The sequence below is a fragment of the Castor canadensis genome, chromosome 13 (assembly GCF_047511655.1).
Source record: "Castor canadensis chromosome 13, mCasCan1.hap1v2, whole genome shotgun sequence".
In the NCBI taxonomy this organism is placed as follows: Eukaryota; Metazoa; Chordata; class Mammalia; order Rodentia; family Castoridae; genus Castor; species Castor canadensis.
Genome location: NC_133398.1, coordinates 44,001,327 through 44,021,222, shown reverse-complemented (window position 1 = coordinate 44,021,222; position 19,896 = coordinate 44,001,327). Strand labels below are relative to the sequence as shown.

Below are 19,896 nucleotides of genomic sequence, written 5' to 3'. Positions count from 1 at the left end.
TCCATGGGCCAAAAAGCCACCAAGCCAGCCAACTATGGCCGGAAAATCTGAAACTGTGAGCCAAAATAAATCTTTCCTCCTTTTAAGTTGATCTCTCACATATTTGTCACAGTGATGAAAGGCCAATCATATATTCACCCTCCCCTTTTTTTCCCCTATTTACAACTACTACCCACTACCTCTCCCATATTGTCTGGCAAATTCTAGCCTGTATTTCAAGACTTCTACAAACATGACTGTTTCAGGTAAACAACCTTGACCTCAACCTGAATTAGGAACCACTCTTCTGTGGTCTTATACTACCTTATTTATACCTTCATTAGAGCACTACCTTGTTACTATTGCCTAATTATATATTTAGCTTTCTCAGTAGGCAGCCATTTTTACTTTTATGCATTTACTTTTTAATAACCATCAATATGGGTAAGCTGTGTACATACTGAGTCTCCAGTATTCATATGTGTAAACCCTCAATATAGTAATATTTTAGAGATGAGGTTAGGGGTAGCTAGATAATGAGGGTGGTACCCTTGTATGAGATTAGTGTCCTTTTAGGAATAAACAAGAGTGATCTTGTGTTTACCTTTTCTTTGCTCACAGAAAGATGAGAATATTTGAGCAGATAGCAAAATGACAAGTGCATACAAGCCAAGAGAAAGAGTACTTAGAGTGAAGTCTACCTGTCTGGTACCTTGATTTTGGAATCCCCAGCCTCTAGAACTATAAGAAATAAGTACTTGTTGTTTAAGTTACCTGGTCCATGGCATTTTGTTACAGCAGCCTAAGTTAAAACAGAATGTCTGAGGTTTAGAGAAAACTTAAATAGAAAGTACAAAGAGTTTTCATTCATCCTTCATAACCACTTTACAAAGTTCTCTGATTATTAGCATATGTTACTGTGGTATATTTGTCATCACTGATGAGCCAATATTTTTAAATTATGTTGGGCAATCATTTTTATTTCCATATCCCTCAGCCCCAAAAGTCTGTTTCAGATATTATAAATGCTCTTTGAATATTTATTAAAAGAAGGAAAATGAGTGCATAACTGGTGGATCTGAGACATGTGATTTACCAAAACAGGGTCTGCATTGTGAATGGCTGGTCAATGGCTTCTGTTACTACCCTGGATGTGGTGGGCAAGTTAAAGTTGAGCACCAGCTTCCCAGCCTCTTTTCACGTCCTTTTTCATGCTTGGTGCTTTGTGGTGCACTCTCCTCTCATCCTCACCTTCAAAGACCTGGGTGATCAAAACTGAATAATTATTACAATACAAACAGGAAATTTGTACTAGAAAAATAATTTAGGTAAGCCTTTAATACAATCTCTCATGATTTTTTTCTGCCTCATTAAAAAAAAAATGAGACAAATTTTCCAAGCAATAGCCAGATCTGTTAGGCTCCAGTTTCTACCTCAATTTTTTTTCTTTATGATTCCAAATATGAATTGGTTAAATTTCCTTTAAAGTTCTTATAGTGTTTATGTTATTTTAAAAGTAATGTTTCAGAAGGAACTGGTGGCTCACACTTGTAATCTTAGCTACTTGGGAGGTAGAGATCAGAAGTTTGAGGCTAGTCTGGGAAAATAGTTCACAAGACCCTACCTCAAAAATACTGAACACCATAAAGGACTGGTGGGGTAGTTCAAGTGGTAGAGAGCCTGCCTGGAAAGTGTGGGACCCTGAGTTCAAACCTCAGAACTCCCAAAACAATTAATAATAATAAAAGTAATGTTTCAAAATATTTATTTACTATTTCTTCTAAGGTCAGAAGTTTCATATTAGTTTTAGAAAGTACACAACTAAAACAAAAGGATTTATTCCTAAATTTCAACTTTATACTTTCACTAAATATAATCATTATTAAAGCAATTATAAATAATTTAGTTCAGTCCCATAATTTATGGTTAGGAATATGAAAGCAAACAACCTATGGCAGGAAATCAAAACAAAATAAACATTTCAAAGCTCTATAATGTCAAAAGAATCAAACCAAGTTGAAAATGTTTTATATTCTAAATTTGAATCTGTTCTAGCAGTTAAAATTTAAGCCACACAAACTGGGCTCAAGCAGTAAGAGTTCTTGCCTAGCAAGCATGAGGCCTGAGTTCGAAACCCCAGTTACTAAAAAAAAAAGAATCTACCCAGTCAGGTGCCATGCTTATAATCTCAATTATTTGTGAGGATGAGACTGGGAGGATGGTGGTTTGAGGCCAGCCCTGGCAAGTAGATTACAAGACTCCATTTCCAAAATAACCAAAGTAAAGTGGACTGGAGGTGTGGCTCAAATAATAGAGCAATTTGCAAGTATGAAACCCTGAGTTCAAACCACAGTCCACCAAAAAAAAAAGTAATAATCAACCCAATTGCAAAATAGACCAGTTTTGAACAGTGTATTGTCTTATGTTGATACATAATTAATTAAAATGCATAGTTACATACCATTTAAGTAAATCTCTGAGGAGAATTTTCTAATGTTCTAACACATTATCTTTTAGACTAGTTTAGATTCACTAGATTTATTCTTTCTCTTAATAGTTCCTGTTTAAGTCTTAAAGTGAGAATATTTCTTCCATCAGTTTTGCCCTCCCAGTGCTCCCTAAGATGTCTCATGGACTCAGGAATGAATGGAGAGCTTCTCTTCTGTCACAAATGGCAAAGTCAGTATGCCTTGTAAACAGCAAAGTAAGAAAACATAGAGGAGGAAGGGTAGTCACCAGGGGTGGGGACAATGGAGGTTGACATGGAGTTGGGGAGATATTGATGAAATGATACAAAGCTTTTTAGATGAGAGGAATACATTTAAGCAATCTATGGAACAACACGACTACTGTGGATAATAACGATGTGGTATATTCTTAAAAATTGCTTAAAGTAGATTTTAAATGTTCCCATCAGCATTATATATGTGTGTAATATATGTGATAATATATATTATCACCATAATATATGGTGATACATTATAATCATAATATATGTGTTATAACATACGTATGTTACATATATATACCTATATATATATATATACACACTTATATATAACATATATGCATTTTTAAGATATATATACATATATATTGAAACATGCTGGACATGATAAACACATAAAATTGTATCTGTCGTTTAGAAAAAATAGTTTAAGAAAATTAATTTAAAAATTATGACCATAAGCATTAGAGATTGCTCCATACAGTTCTGAAAAATTCTGGAAGACCTTGTGTTACATGTTTTTAAACCTTCAATACTCTGCAGTAACATTTTTCCTTCAGTTACAAAATGCGATGAAAGCACAGAGCCCTGAACACAGTAACTAACCATTAGATAATGACTGTTGGTTTTCTGGGTTACTCTGAAGTGTAATCCAAGAAGTATTATAGTACTATAAATGGAATTTTCTCTCTCTCTTTTTGAAATGAGCAAGATATAAAATAATCCCAATAGATAGTGATTATATCAATAATGTGGGGTTAGTAAGATAAAATCGTTCTTAAAATGTCAGAATACATCAATTGTGATGACTTTATAAATCACAGTTAAGCATGACTTAAATATTGACATTTTATTTATGCTTTTTTCATAAGCATAAAGGCTTATGAAATAAATCTTAAAAAATTAATCTATAACTAAAATAATTGCAATGCCATTGTGTCTCATGCTACCCTATTTTAGATTAGATTTACTTTGCAAATTGTCCCTTATAAAGTTGTTTTCTCCTTTGCTCAGTATTGTAAATTATAAAGAAAACTGACATTAAATGACTGAGACACTAATTGCTGGTCAACTAATGTAGAAAAAGAAACTAGATAAACATGGGTCCCAAGATTTGATGGTCTTCAGATAACATCAAAGTATGAGACAAGGACTTGCTAATCTTATTTTTTTTAACTGTAAGTAAGAATAATGTTTTACTTGTTCATATAAAGAAAATATGGACTCTCTAAGAGTTGAAAGCCAGTTGTTATGTTGAGGATATTCTGTCAGAAAAGAGAAAACACAGGTCTAGGATGATGAAGACTGTTCAGAGGATAACCTTCCTACCCATTGTCCCTTGCATCTCTTTTCCTCCCAATAAAAATCTTTTTCACATACCTGCATTCTGTAAGATAGTCTTTGTTTCAAAGACCATAGCCTCCTACATCTTCTTAGGGTGGGTCCTTGAATAAACCTAATTTCTTTCTCATCCTGTCATCTCCTGAATACTGACTTTTGAGTAGTGAGTAGACAGACTTTGGTCTGGTAACAAGTCCTCCATAAGGTAAGTGATTAAATAATCTGTTTCTTACTTGCAGCTGAAATAATATAGGACTCAGAACCACAGACTAAAAAGCCACTTTATCTTTTAGTCAGGTTATCAGTGTCAATATTTATAGTTTTAGGAAAAGATTGAAATGGTTGAGAAAAAAGTAGACGCTGTTAGGTTAAGTAAGATTAAACAGACTGTATTATTGCAGGCCTGTTTTGGAATTTGTAACATGAGAAGGATAACTCAAATATCTGAGAGGAAGCTATTATGTATTCCAGTCGTAGTTTGAGCACAATGGTGTTCCTGAAGTACACATTAGCGCTTTCTGGAACAGGGCTCCATCAAACACCAATTTGAGAAGGGTCAGGTTAAAGTGAAAGATTTTGAAACAGTTTTGTCTTTGTGTTTTCCTGGCACAGTGCTTGGACTAAGGTAAGGCTTTTATTAACTTTTGTAATCTAGGTGTCTGAATGGCTTTACCTTGGTCTGGTCCTGCCCTGAAATACCTTGTCAAAATACTGACATGTTTGTGCCTTTCAGCTGCTGGGTTTGGTTTATGCTTTGGGGCTCAAGAGGCTCCTTTATCCAGTGCTTGACCCCCTTCCTCTTCTTTAATAAAGCTCTTATATTTGAATTGGAGTTTTATAATTTTCAAAGCACTTTCAAATACAAATAGTACCTTTTAAAAGTAATGAATCAGATACAGCCTCTTCATTTTGTAAGTAAGGAGTCAGAGACTTAGACCTTAAACAACCTGCACATAAATTACTCGGTAGCTGGCAGGCTTGAGGCTATAGTTTCTAATTCAAGACATCTCATTAAACTTTATTTGGCTGAGACATATAACCCAGGTTTCTCTAGAAGTGAAAAGAAAACACACCAATTCATTAATGCATGAAAAGGACCATGTCTTGATACAAGGCATACATCTCCTGTGGTAGATATTTCTTACAAGATTACTTTTCAAATCATTCTGCTATGGAGCCATGTATCTTGTTAAATGGGATAAAATCTAAGTACTGTAAGGAAAATGGGTAAGGAAAAGTTTTGATTAACAACAAACCTCAAAATAAAAATATGTTCTTGTAAAAATCTGGTTTCTCCGATCAAGAGAGAATAAAAGGAACTGAATAGATTTTGATTGAAGCAAGAGCCTTTGTGTAGTCATAAGGAATTGACTTTTGCTTGGAGGAATATTTAAATCCCTAAGCAGATTCCTAAGAGAAACTTGTAAAACTGCGGTCCAGGATAGTAAGTGATTAGGGCCCACATTGGTCAGGGAGTGGGAGCTGAAAGGTGATCTCTCAAGTGTGTTTTAGTATCTGATTTGAGCATCACAGGATCTAATGCTCAAATGTAATGAGAAGGAGGAAAATGAGGATCAGGTCAATGTCCTCATCCCTGGAAATTTAAACCTACCTATCTTAGGAGGAAAATGAGAATATTATGATTCAGGGACATTTATCTTTAATTTTTGTGGTTTACTGATCAGAATCCAGCAGGTCTCTTCAGAAAACAGTCAGGAGAAGAAGTAGAGGCACATCCACGGGAAATACTACAATGAAGCTTCCTAACAAGGCGTGAGTCATGGAAAAAAAAAGCAATTACATTAATTAAGCATCATACCCATATCTTTGTGTTTTAACAATTGAAGGCAAATACTTAAATTTTGAAACACAGGCTGATTAAACAGGAAGAACCCTTGATTCAAAAGAAAATAACTGCAGTTGTTGTAGTATTCTTTAAAAGAGACCTTTCAGTGTAAGGGTAATAATCAAGGCCAATCAGCAATTCTACAAAGACATACCAGATTTTAAAGAACAGATTTGTACAAGGTTAATCTAGGTGGGAAGCTAAAGTACATTCAGGTGTAAATATTCAGGACAACTGCAAGCAAAGTCAAGTCATAATGGTCACTTGAAGGAGCTGGTAACAGAAGATACTTTGTTTCATACTCTAATCAATGCTAACCCCTACTTAATTTTCAAAATGCATCAAATGCAAAATGTACTTTACTATTCAGGAAATTAAAGTAAATTGAAAACCAGCCAGTTCTCAAGTGAGCATATTAAGGAGTTCTGCTGTACACTAAGGGTATTGTTAATGAACTTTCAAAATGTAATTATGTCAGGGTCTTGCCAGATCCTTTGATTTATGCATACATAGTTCTTTAAAATCCACGCAAACACTATGTAAGTAAGACATCCTAAAAAGCTGTTATCTTCAATCCAAATGATTTAAAAAGTATCTCAGAGCAGATATCTTCTCTGTACACTAAACTTAATGTTCTATCTGTTTGAAAGGAGCAAAGGAAATGAAAATTTTGCTTAGAAATGACCTTATTATATAATTTTGTCTGCTTACTGTTTCATAAAAGAAAGGGAACTGTAATACTGTGGGATGGTAACATTAGCAAAATTATCAAGAATTTATTTAATGATGATTTATATTTCAGATTTGAAACTATGATTACAGGCATCCCCCCCGTGACGCAGGGTTTGCTTCTTTGCAAAAACAGGAGACTTTGTCTGAACAGAATAGCTGCTCTGGTGGATTAATGTTGTGAGCACAAATATAAATACTGTAGGAAATTTTATGGAGTTCAAAACTTAGAATTTTCAATCTCATGAGGAAAATAATATACATAACTCAAAAAGGTAATATAAGTGAACAAATGCTATTTGTGCAACTTTTACAACTATTTCTTTTCATAGAGAATTAGGGGAGTAATTTACAATACAATGATAACAAATACGTTAGCCAATTAAAATGTATATTTTTCAACTGAGTAACAGTTAAAGAATATAACTGGGAAAATATCTACAATACATAGTTCAATACCATAGTATGAGTTTATGTATCTAAAATTGTATACTTGAACTGAACTCTGCTTACCTTCTCATCTAGTACAAAGGTAATAATGGTATTTGCCACATAGGGTTTTGTGAGATAAAATGAGTAAACAGGGGAAGGGGGGAAATGAGTTTATAGTGACAGGGCACCTAGAAGAAAATGCCTGGTATCTGGCACTTTTTTAAAATTAGCATATAGTAGTTGTATAGAGGGGATACATTGTGACATTTACATATGTGCTTACATATTAGATTAGATTCACCCCCCTCCATCATTCTCCCTCTTCCTTCTCCTCTTCTTAGAACAATTTCAATAGGTTTTATTGTTCTATTTTCACATATGAATGCAAAACATTTCCATTATGTCTATGTTCACCCTGTCCTTATACTCTCATCCCCTCCCACTAGTACCCTTTAAATAAGCATTTTCCTTAAGTGAATGGGCTTCTGCTAAGGTTGGGAGCTAGTGGCGAATGAGAGCTGTCTGTAGTGACTCACGCCAGGCATCCTGGAAGCATAACGTTGTTGCAAACCTCAAAAGGAATGGAATTGACAAGCTGGCCTTGCCCTTCCCAAGCCCAAGGTAAGCAATAGAGCACATATACCTGAGAACTAGGCCAGTGGGCATCATGACAGTGTACAGAGAGCTAAGAAGGAGACTTCTCTGAGGCCTTGACTCAACTCAGAACACCAAAATTCATACATAAAGACAGAGCAGAGTTGATATGAGGCTGGTGGGGAAAGCCAAGGGTGGCTGAGGTAGAATTCCTTGCCACACCAGTAAGACAGAAGGAAATGAAGTCAATTTATATATAAAAAAAGAGATGTGACATTTCTTTCTGTTCATGTTGTTGGAATGAGCTTTGTACTCACTGCTGTTATTACTACACCTCCTTTTCCTTTTCTTCCTCCTCCTCCTCCTCCCCCTGCCTTCCGTTATCTATATTCTCCATCTCTTCTAAGGCAGAAGAGATTTCTAGGAGGCAGTGCTGGCTTCATTTTTCTAGTACAAGTCAAGGGAAAAAAGCAGCATGGCAGAGTCATTCATAGTGATGGAACAGCTCTACACATTGATTCCTTAGTGGCAACTGAAGTCTCGCATTTAAGGCATCGCTCCATGCGTTTTTGTACTAAAAAGTGTTTCATACACTTTGCCAACTAGGAAAAGAGTGAACACAGGGAGATGTGTGCCCCCTTTACCCCCAAGGGATGAGGTCCTAAGGAATTAATTTTAAGCCAGACATTTCTTTGAAGTTGTCCTTATGTGTCAAAAATACACATGAAATTCACATTCTCCTACACAAAATACCAATGCTCCCTCCCACACCTAGCACCTAAATGTTCAAGGAAAACTAATATTCCAGGAACATGTGTTTATCCTGGGGATTGTGTACATGGCTGTCAGGTTTCCTTAAAAGAAATCTTACCTCAGTTTGAGAAGCATGTTCTTTTTTTTTCCCTTCAAAACTAGTTGAAGACTTTTAGATTTTGAAACATACATGCTAATAGTCAATAAGCTGAAAAATATAAGAAGTAGAAAAAAACAAAACAACTGAGCCATAGTTCAGAGGAAATACTGAAGTTCAACAATCATATTATTTTCTGCTTAACCTCTATTCATAATTCTTAAATATTTGAATGTTCCTATTAGCTAGTGACTGTAATCTCTCCCTTTCTTGAAAGAGTACAACAGATCCAAAAGAGTACAATTAATTCAAAATTAAATTAAAAAAAATTTTTTTTAGTCATACTGAAGTTTAAACTCAAGTTCTCATGCATGCTAGGCAGGCGCTCTACTGCTTCAGCCACTCAGCCAACCCTTTTATGTGTTTGGTATTTTCGAGTTAGGGTCTCCAACTATTTGTCTCAGCTGGCTTTGAACCCTAATCCTCCTGATCTCTACTTCCCAAGTAGCTAGGATTACAGGCATGAGACACTGATGGCCTGCAAAATTAAGTTTTAATTGCTGAATAATATAATAAAAATTTTCTCATGTACTACATTTCAATTATATACCTCAATTCCTATAAATTTAATTTGACATCTTGACTTCTACTTGCCCTATACACAAACTAACACAACAAAAAAAAATATTAATATGATGCCAGAAGAAGCAATCTAAAAGTTATCTCCCAAGTCTTGGAGTATGGTGTGAAACACACTATAATCCTGAGACTCCTTTGATGTCTCTTTTATATCTTAAAATCTGAGCTATTTAGGTGTAAATATTTAGGATTTTTTAAATATAATCTACCTTAAAATGAGGTTCTATTTTCATTTCAAATATAACAATATATCCCTAGATGGTCTTATGCTAAGTTTCATAACCCTTTTTTGAGGATAGAAAAGTTTACAAGTAAAATCAATGCATTTGACTTAAGTAGAATATCAAAAATTACTACTACTAACAGTAAGCATTTATTGCCTTAGACTAGGCAGTACTGTTTTGTTATTAGTATTCATTTTAATGGTAGGTAGTATTTAGAAATGGAAAATGAAGGCTCAGCTTCCACATGTGAAGCATGGGATAATGAACTCACCACAAAAATTGTGAAAGTTAAATGAGATTGTGAATGCAAAGTGTTCATTTGAATGACTAACAAAGCTCTTAGTAGGTCTTTAGGGCTGCAAACATCCTAAAGTACTGTGACTTTGAACACTGTGGATATGAGGGCACTTTTTAGTGTTAACACATATTTTGAACCTCAAGTTTCAATCAGGTCCATTAAATAGCAATGTTAGAAGCTATCAACTTAGAAAATATTCAAAGATAAACTCTTGAATTCAATAATGCTCTTAAATGAATTTACCTTCTAATTATCCTAATAAAGTCTGCATATATCTGTGAAATGTAGTGAATATTATGTATTGTTTCTAGGAAATGTTTGGAATAATGTGAGCTCTATTAAAAAAATTCTAACCTCAGAGGAATCAGATATGGGAAGCTCTGTTCATGGCAGCAAAAGATGCTGGGAAACTGTTGGTTGGGAAACGGTATAAAAACACTCCCTTGGTGTCTGTAATCTATATTTTTGTGAGTAACTGCAGGCTTTACTTGGCCATGGTCTTCCAAAGCTTGTGCTTCCCTTGGTCAGAGTATTTCTTTTATGAGTCTTTATTATTCTAGTCTCTAGTATTTTAATATTCTCTTCTCAGTATTCTGCTTCAAGAAAGATCTGGTCTATAACTTTGCAGCTCAGCAAAACAGTAAACTAGAAACTTTACATATTCTGGATATTAATCTATGTCAGATGAATAACTAGCAAAGATTTTCTGCCATTCTGTAGGCTGTCTTTTTATTCTGGTAATTGTTTCCTTTGATGCACAGAGCTTTTTAATTTGATGCAATTCTATTTGTCAATTCCTGCTCTTATTTACTGAGCTATACTGGAGTCAGAAAGTTATTGTCTGTGCCTGCTTTGTCAAGTGTTTTCCTCTAGTAATTTCAAAGTTTCAGGTCTTACATTAAGATCTTTGATCCATTTTGAATTGAATTTTGTATAGTATGAGAGACAGGGATCTGTTTCAGTCTTCTACATGTGGATATCCAGTTTCCCTAACACCATTTGTTGAAGATGTTACCTTTTCTACACCATAATTTTTGGCCACCATTGCTGAAAATCACATGGCTGTAGTTATGTGGACTTATTTCTGAGTCTTCTATTTGATTCCATTGGTCTATTTTTGTGTTAGTAACATACTGTTTTCGTTACCATGGCTCAGGAGTACAATTTGAAGTCAGGTATTATGATACTCAGGATTGCATTGGCTATTTGGGGTTGTTTTGTGCTTCCATATGAACTTTAGGATTTTTTTCTATTTCTATGAAGAATGGCATTTGAACTTGGATAGGGATTGCATGAATCCATAGATCACTTTCAGTAATAGAGCCCTATTTTACAATATTAATTAATGTTAATCCATTAACATGGGAGGGCTTTCAATCTTCCAGTGTCTTCTTTAATTCCATTCTTCAGTGTCTTATAGTTTTCAACATAGAGATCTTTCACCTCCTTAGTTAAGTTTATTGCCAGGTATTTGATTTTCTTTGAGGCTATTATTAATGGAATTGTTTTCCTGATTTCTTTCTCAGCCTGTTAGTTATTGGTAAATAGAAAAGACACTGATCTTTGTCTGTTCATTTTGTGTCCTGCTACTGTGCTGAAAGTATCTTTCAGATCTCAGAGTTTTTAAGTTGAGTGTCTAAGATCTTTTAACTAAAGGATCATATCATCTGCAAATAGGGATAATTTGACTTATTCCTCTCCTTAAATCATCATGTTAACTGAAATAAGCCAAACTCAGAATGACAGGTTTCACATGTTTTTTCCTACATGTGGAAGCTAGGCATAAAGAAAAAATGGACATGTACATAAATAGGGAACTTTTTCCAGGAACGAAACCAACAGATTAGAGAGGAAAATTTGAAAGTGGGCGGGGAATATGAAGTGCCTTGCATGTATGCATGAAAAGGTCATAATGAAACCCATTAAAAAATTTCAAATGAGTTGAAAAAGGAGGTGAGAGGAGGGGAGATTCCAAAAAGTAGATGGATGAATAGGATCAAAATATATTATAAATATATTATATGCAACATGGAAATATCACAATGAAGCTTATCACACTGTGTAATTAACATGCACTAATAAAAATGTAGAAAAATACTATAGGCATGGTATTAATGCATCACCAGGCTGAACAAAATGGAAATGAAGAACACAAATTCCACTATCAGGTCAATCTAAGGTTGAATTCTTACATGCATTCTGTGGCCACAGGGAAACTATGCCATTTATGTGGGTCTCAGTGTCCTTATTTATGTAAGTAAAAAATTCCCACTTTGTAAGGTTTGTGTAAGGATTAAATGAGATAAGATACGTGAAGATCTTGATCACAATGTCTGGTATCAATACTGGTAGTTGATTTTATACTTATTAAAATAGTAAGTAGTTCAGCTGCTATATTCTTGATGAAATGCATAATATTCAAGGATATATTATATATTCTTTGAATGGAGTGTAAATTCTATAAATATGTGTATTTGTATTTTGTTTGAAGTCATAATTATAATATTGTAATATTCAAAGAAATATGTTTATTTCAAAGAAATAAGGTTTTTAAAAATTCTGTCAATAATAAAAGGGAATCTATCAAGAGATATCTTTTTACTGTGTTCTTGACAAATTTTCTGAACCAAAGTAACCTAGTCAAAATCTCTTTTGTGCAGGATGTGAGGGAGATCTGGTTGCAACATCTATCACCCCATTTATCACCAGGGTTGATCTGGCTGATGTGTCTGGTTAGATGGGTGTCCCCATCTTCCTTCACTGCTCCATGTGCTTCCTTAAAGAAGTTGCATGCTCAGTCAAAGAGGATGAACATCCCAGATAGAGGAGGACCATTTTTTGGTCAAGGGTACGCAAGTAGCTGCGCTTTCAGGCTAGAACTTTCAAATAAGCTATCAAAATCCCCTTCGTGTAGTTGAAATAGTGTATAAATACCACATTTTCTTAATCCATTCATCAGTAGTGGAGCATCTTGGTTGTTTGCATAACTTGGCTATTGTGAATAGCACTGCAATAAACATGGGTGTGCAAGTGCTTCTGGAGCAACCTGTGTCACATTCCTTTGGGTATATCCCCAGGAGTGGGATTGCTGGATCATATGGCAGATCTATGTTTAGATTTTTAAGAAACCTCCAATTTTTTTCCAGAGTGGTTGTATTAGTTTACATTCTCACCTGTAGTGTAGGAGGGTTCCTTTTTCCCCATATCCTTGCCAACACCTGTTGTTGGTGGTGTTTCTAATGATAGCTATTCTAACAGGGGTGAGGTGGAATCTTAGTGTGGTTTTAATTTGCATTTCCTTTATTGCTAGAGATGGTGAGCATTTTTTCATGTGTTTTTTGGCCATTTGAATTTCTTCTTTTGAGAAAGTTCTGTTTAGTTCATTTGCCCATTTCTTTATTGGTTCATTAATTTTGGGAGAGTTTAGTTTTTTAAGTTCCCTGTATATTCTGGTTATCAGTCCTTTGTCTGATGTGCCATGAAGAATGAAATCTTACCATTCACAAGTAAATGGATGGAACTGGAGAACATCATCCTGAGTGAGGTTAACCAGGCTCAGAAGACCAAAAATCATATGTTCTCCCTCATATGCTGACTTTAGATCGAGGGCAAATACAGCAAGGGGATTGGACTTTGGTCACATGATAAGGCGAGAGCACACAAAGGAGGTATGAGGATGGGTAAGAAACCCAAAAAACATGATAGTATTTGATGTCCTCAATGCAAAAGAACTAATGCAGAAACTAAAGCGACAGATGCCAATAGGAGAAGGGGATCAGGAACTAGAGAAAAGGTCAGTTTGAGAAGAATCAACTTAGAATGTAACACATATATATATGGAAGCAATGCTAGGAATCTCCCTGTTTAGCTATCCTCATCTCAACTAGCAAAAATGCTTTGTCCTTCTTATTATTGTTTATACTCTCTCTTCAACAAAATTAGAGATAAGGGCAGAACAGTTTCTCCCTGGAAGTGTGGGGGTGGGGGGGAGGAAGGGGGAGGGAGAAATGGAGTGGGCAGGGGGTGGGGGAGAAATGATCCAAACATTGTATGCACATATGAATAAACAAAAAAAAACCCAAGAGAGCAAATTTAAAAAATAATAAATTGAAGTAGTGGATATATCTAAGAAGAGTTCAGCTAATTTCTTAGCAGTGCAAAAATTCATTGAAAAATGTACTCCATGGAAGAGCAACTAATCTTCAGAGCATGAGGAAGCATCATGGAATGCTGACACTCATTCCAAAAAAATGTAAAGTAGTGAATATTTTAATAGAAAAATTTATTATTCATCACTCAGAGCAGTAATAAATGAAGTAATCACAAGGATATTTCAGTAATAGAATCATTCTTTAACACCATTATTGTTTTAGAAAAGCTAGCTTTAAGTTCAGCTAGCTTTAAGGAAGCCTTTTCCCATTCTCTTTAAAGGGCAAAAATAATACACAGCAATAAAACAACCTAATGAGTCCCTAAAGAAAAACACTTCATGAAACAAAAAATTTAGGAGAGCAAGGACTAATTTCTCTTTATATGCTGTTATCTAGATTGTGCAATGAACAAAGAAAGTTCACAATAGTGGAACAAGCAAGTTTTAGGCTTAGATAAATCTTCAAGCAACACAATAGATATGGCTGAATCATTTTAAAAACCATCTTTTACCACAAACACCAAAAACTAAATTCTCTAACTTTACTTGTTTTTAAAACATGCTGACATTAGAGGAACTAGAAAAGGTCTTTTAGCAATATAATAGAAAGCAGCAGATACAGATTTATTTCTACCTAATATGTTACCCATCATTTCTGTCACATGTTACTGCTATATTTTACTATTCAGGCTCACTTAAGTCAACTCTTTATTGTTGCAATAATCTGGTTTCCAGAAATACAACTCTGTGATATTAACTTCTGAAAAACAGTGCAGACAGCACATCAGCCAATAAAAGTCATACTTCTTAGTGACAAGGACTCAACTCCCCACAGAAAGTAGCTAATGAAAAAATTGAAGAAAAATAAAACAAAAATTATGGCATGAAATAAAACCAGAAGAGATATGATTGTATTGTATTTATGCTAAGTCTATGACATCAATTACCAATAACAGGAAATGATGGTAGTATATAATAGCCACAGCTCTATCTATTATGTAGTGAAATTCATATAAAGAGTAAGACTAACAAGAACACTGTGGTAAAAACTTGGGACTTCTGGTAAATTAAGATAGCTGAATAGCCATATTTTCCTTGTATACATAGAAGGTCCTGTATACATAGAATTTCTCATAATTTTTGTTTAGATATGGTAGTAAAAGCACTCTATGACTGACATGAGAACTTAAACTCATCTTAGAGACCACAGTATCGTAAACTCTGTCCAGGTTCTTTTTATAATGACTTCATTAACATAATAGAGAAAAACCCATATTCTTTCTGAAAACTAGTTAAGGATCTTAACCACATGCCTGGAAGCTTGAGGTCTTACACAAGAAATAGTGTGGGTGAGAAATTAGCAGAGGAAATTTGGGCCTACTGTCTCCAATTATTTCTGCAGATGACATCAGGAGCCCCCTTATCTGTCATTGTGAGGGACGAGGAGTCATAGAGATACTCACAGTCAATACTAGCTCTATAGGTAGTAAGAATTGCTGGGTAAGTTAGATGGGAATATTATAAATAACATTTTTCCACCAGAGGCAAGAGGAGTTAGCATATCTAGCTCAAATGTCTTAAAGTGGTCGCCACTGATGTTTAAAGAAAAATTTTTCCTAAACAAAAATGGTTCTCTTGTAACCAGTAACATCTGTCTATGGCCCTGTCCCTAGCTTTGCAAACTACTGTGACCCTCTAGATTGCCAAAAAAAGTTTGCAATAAATTTGAATATCAAGTAGCATTAAGTAAACAAATGTAAATTATTTGTAAGAAAAACAAATGACATAACAGTAACCCTAAACAAAGCAGCTCTTTATTATCTGTGGTTTCCTTTGTAAGGTTTCATTTATCCATGGCCAATAGCAAATGGAATCTATCAATGCTAAATGAAAATTCAGAAGTGAAAAAATTCATGTTTTAAATAAATGTGATACAAGCTCTTGCTGTCTTGCTGCATGCTGTCCAAGACATGTATCATTCCTTTGTGTAGGATATCCACATTTTATATACTAGCTATCTATTAATCACTAGTAACCATCCTGGTTATCAGATCAACCACTGCAGTACCATAGTACTTGTGTTCAAGTAACCCTTGTATCATTTAATAATCACCAAAAGCACAAGATTAGTAGTTCTAGCAATTCAGACATACCAAAGAGAAGCTGTAAAGTCCTTTCTTTAAGTGAAAAGAAATGTATAGGGCAAAACCAAAACAAAAGAAAAAAACAAAATAAATGTATAATATGTGTGGGGCTTTGTACTATCTGCTGTTTCAGGTATCCACTTAGAGTCTTGGAATGGATCCCTCTAAGGATGGGGGTGGGGTCTACTGAATTATTAAGATTCTATAGCTGAAAATCAACCCAGATTTCTTTCCGTAAAGAGGAGTAGACAGAAAAATCACAAGAGAAAATGAAAAGTTTCCTTGGGTATGGTGGTATATCCTCTAATCCCAGAACTCTGGAGGCTGAGACATGATTTAAGACCAACCTGGGTGACAAAGCACAATCTAGTCAAGAGAGAAAGGAAGGAAGGAAAGAGGAAAGGAAGGAAGGAAGCAAGGAAGGAAAGAAGGAAAGAAAGAAGGAAGGAAGGAGGAAAGGAATGAAGGAAGGAAAAGTCAGTAGTTCAAAAGAAAGAGATCATAATAAATACAAAGAAGAAATGTTCCCCAGTGAAACACTAATAGTAAAAGAAGCAGGAGAGAACTTTATAAACTCTTTAAACAATAAACTGAAATAAGGCAGAACATTACAGTCAGTAATAGGCTAAGTAGGAAAAAAATCTAAAAACAACAATAGCAATGAAAGCCTGTTACATATGTTTGAAAGAGACCACAGTAGAGGTGGTTAACAGCAGATTTGAAATTTACAAAGTATGAAATATGTGAATTAGAATATTAGATAAATAGCAACAGAATGTCAAAACTAGGAGGTTAGACTAAGTGCATAAATTATAGGACTGCAAGGAAAGCTCCTTTTAAAGGGTCTATTATACTTGTAATTTCTTGTATAAAAAGCCAAAGAAGTAAATACAATCTTTATTGACAGGAAATACTTGACAGATTCAATATTCTTTCATAAAAACAATAAAATATAAAAACTTTAGTAACAAAAATAGAGATAAACTCAATTAAGTTAGTGTTTGAGGTTTCAAAAGTGAAACACCATATGCCTTCTAGAATGTGACAAGAAATCTTGGTATTAGTTTTATTATTCAGCATGCGTTATGAAAATAAGTATAAATATAAAAACGTTAGTTAAGTAACAAAGCTGGTTATCAAGATATCTGGTTATCAAAACAATTTTAAACAGACTTGTCCATATATTAATAAGAACTGAATTGGCACTTTTTATAAAATACTAGAAAAATTCATATGTGGTAAGAACAAAAATATAAATGTTTTTATTAAACTTAAAGAGAATTGAATGATAAATAAAACTACTTAACATGTAGGGAACATCAAAGGAAATAAGACAGATAAAACATAATCACTTTAATCAGATGTTTTCTCTAAAATTCATCCATAAATGTTATTCAAATTCAACTAAAATCTTTTTTTTCCTATTACTGTCACTTTTATTCAGTGTGGAACTTTGGATATTATTAATGCAGAACAAGTTAAAGATGCAGAAAACAGGAGTATAAAGATATAAAGCTGTTATTATTTGTAAATAATTTAGAAAATCTGCCAACAAATTGTTAAGAAAGAAAACTCAGAGGACTTGAGTATGCTCGGTGGAAGAGCATGCCCAAGGCCTTGGTATATTTTTGTTTAAAACGAGTATCGTAGACAATTTAACATAAAATAACAAAAAGATGTGCAAGATCTCATGAAGCAAATTGTACACCTTTATTGAAACGCATCTAAGAAGAATAAGCAAACAAAAATTATGTTACTCCTGATTATTTCCATGCTTACATTTCTCTCCTAAATTAGTCTGTAAAGTTTATCAGCATTCTAGAAGGGTTTTGTCTCAATCTCAATCTCTCCACCTCATTAATAAGCTGATTGTAAGTTTATATAAAAGAGCAAACGGCTACATACATCTAGAGGCCTTTTCTAGAGATGGATCTTTTTTGTTCTTGTTATGTTTTTGTTTTGTTTTGTATGAGACAGGATATCACTAGGTAAGGCAGGTTGACCTCAAACTTATGATCCTCCTGCCTCAACCTCCCAAGTGCTGAAATTATAGGAATGCACCACCACACCCAGCAAACGGACCTATATTAATTCATTCATTCTCTCTCCCTCTCTCTCTCTGTGTGTGTGTGTGTGTGTGTTTGTGTCTCTCTCTCTCTGTCTCTCTCTCTCTCATATTTTTCAGATAGGGTCTCATGTTTTTTGCCTGGTACTGGACTGGACTCTGATGGTCCTACCTATGCCTCCTATGTAGCTGGGGATTATGGGCATGCACCATCACACCAAACATGTTGATTGTTTTGGGAGTCTCACTAACTTTGTCTAGGCTGGCCTCAACCACAGTCCCTCTGATTTCCCCCTCTGAATAGCTGGGATTACAGGATGAACTACCACACCTGGCAAATTACTTATTTTAATGTGGAGGTATTTATCAACTAAAATCTTAAAGGCAGGCATTCAAGGAGGGTTGGAAGTAGTGAGTGAGGTAACTTTACCTATAAAACATGTGAGCATGCATGAGATTAGTCAAGGACAAATTAATAAAATGAGTTGAGGGGGTGATTGAACCAATATTATTATATATTGAAGTCAGCAAATATAAACAAACATAGCTCTGAAACCTGCATAGACAGATTCACGAAAAAGAATACAAATACATTGCATATTCTCTTTCTTAAATGAAAAATAAAGTTGATCTCATAGAAGCAGAAAGTAGAATCATGACCAGTAGAGGGTAGAAAGGGTAAGGGAGAAGAGAAAAAGAGAGAGATGGATAATTGGTATCAAAATACAGATAGAAAGAAGGAATAAATTCTAGCATTCTCCAGGACACTAGGGTAAATATAGTTGACAAAAATTTATTATATACTTCAAAATAGCTACAAGAGAGGATTTTGAATATTGCCAACTAAAAAAATTGATAAGTGTTTGAGATAAGAAAATGCTAATTATACTGATTTGATCACTATACATTTTAAATATATATCAGAATATCACACTGTACCTCATAAATATGTACAATTATTATATGTTGATTTTTTTAAAAATCCAAACACTTAACTAAAATGGATGTAAACAATGTGTGACATGGTGAAGATGACACAGAGAAAATGGGGAAAAACTGAATTATTAATAAAAATTATTGGAACTGCCTCCTAACCAAATTTGGGAAAACTTTCTAGGAGAAATTAAGACTATATAAAGAGTTTCTGATATATATAAAGTACTGCAATTTGACTTTAAGAATATTTCCTAAGGAAATATTTAGAAAACTGTTCACTTATAATTTTTACTAGCTAGTGTGCTAAAGTGGGGAAAATTCAAAATAATCTTAAAGAACAATTGAAGTTGGTTAAGTAAAACCTAAAAATCCAAAAAGTGTAATTTCATGCAATCATTAAAATCTTTGATGTATGTTGCATGTATACACATGTGCACACATAAGTACATGCATTGGGACATGCATACATATGTATCTGTAAAGAGGTTTAAAATATAGGCTTATAAGATAAAGTGAATAAAGTAGATGAAAAATGGCATAAAATCTTTTTATAAAAACGGGTAATGCAAGATGAGTATTTCTACTAATCCATAATTAGGAAAAAAGTGTCTGAATATATATAAGCACAAAAATATTGATAATGGTTAATCCTGAATTGTGGGATTACATATTATCATTATTCTTTCCTGAGTTGAATTAAATTTTTTGAACTGAGGTTTATTCTCAGAAAAATCCGTTAAATTAAAAATATCTTCTTCATTCCTTTTATCTTATAATCACATATTTTATATCTTTATAAGTGTATATATATATATGCATGAACTAATATGTATGTTTATGTGTATATGGATATATGCACACATATAGACATTAAAGATTTTAATGATTGCACAGAATTTCATTTTTTGTTTGTACCAGATTTTATCTAACCAATTTTGATT

General features: G+C 34.1%; 1 protein-coding gene across 44 annotated transcripts in view; it reads right to left on the bottom strand.

The window, feature by feature from the left end:
* Lingo2 (leucine rich repeat and Ig domain containing 2) overlaps positions 1–19,896 on the bottom strand; it is a 1,208,229-nt gene that overhangs the window by 378,441 nt on the left and 809,892 nt on the right. For 29 of the 44 annotated variants that reach the window (XR_012440409.1, XR_012440405.1, XR_012440406.1 and 26 more), the window contains 3 exons: positions 8,521–8,610; positions 5,661–5,811; positions 1,076–1,240 (listed from right to left, as the gene is read on the bottom strand). The exons of 9 other annotated variants lie outside the window; for them this stretch is intronic. The gene's annotated coding sequence lies outside the window, so the exon portion shown is untranslated. The remainder of the gene's footprint in view (positions 1–1,075; positions 1,241–5,660; positions 5,812–8,520; positions 8,611–19,896) is intronic. 6 more of the 44 variants (XM_074051651.1, XM_074051647.1, XM_074051665.1 and 3 more) reach the window with 3 other exon arrangements.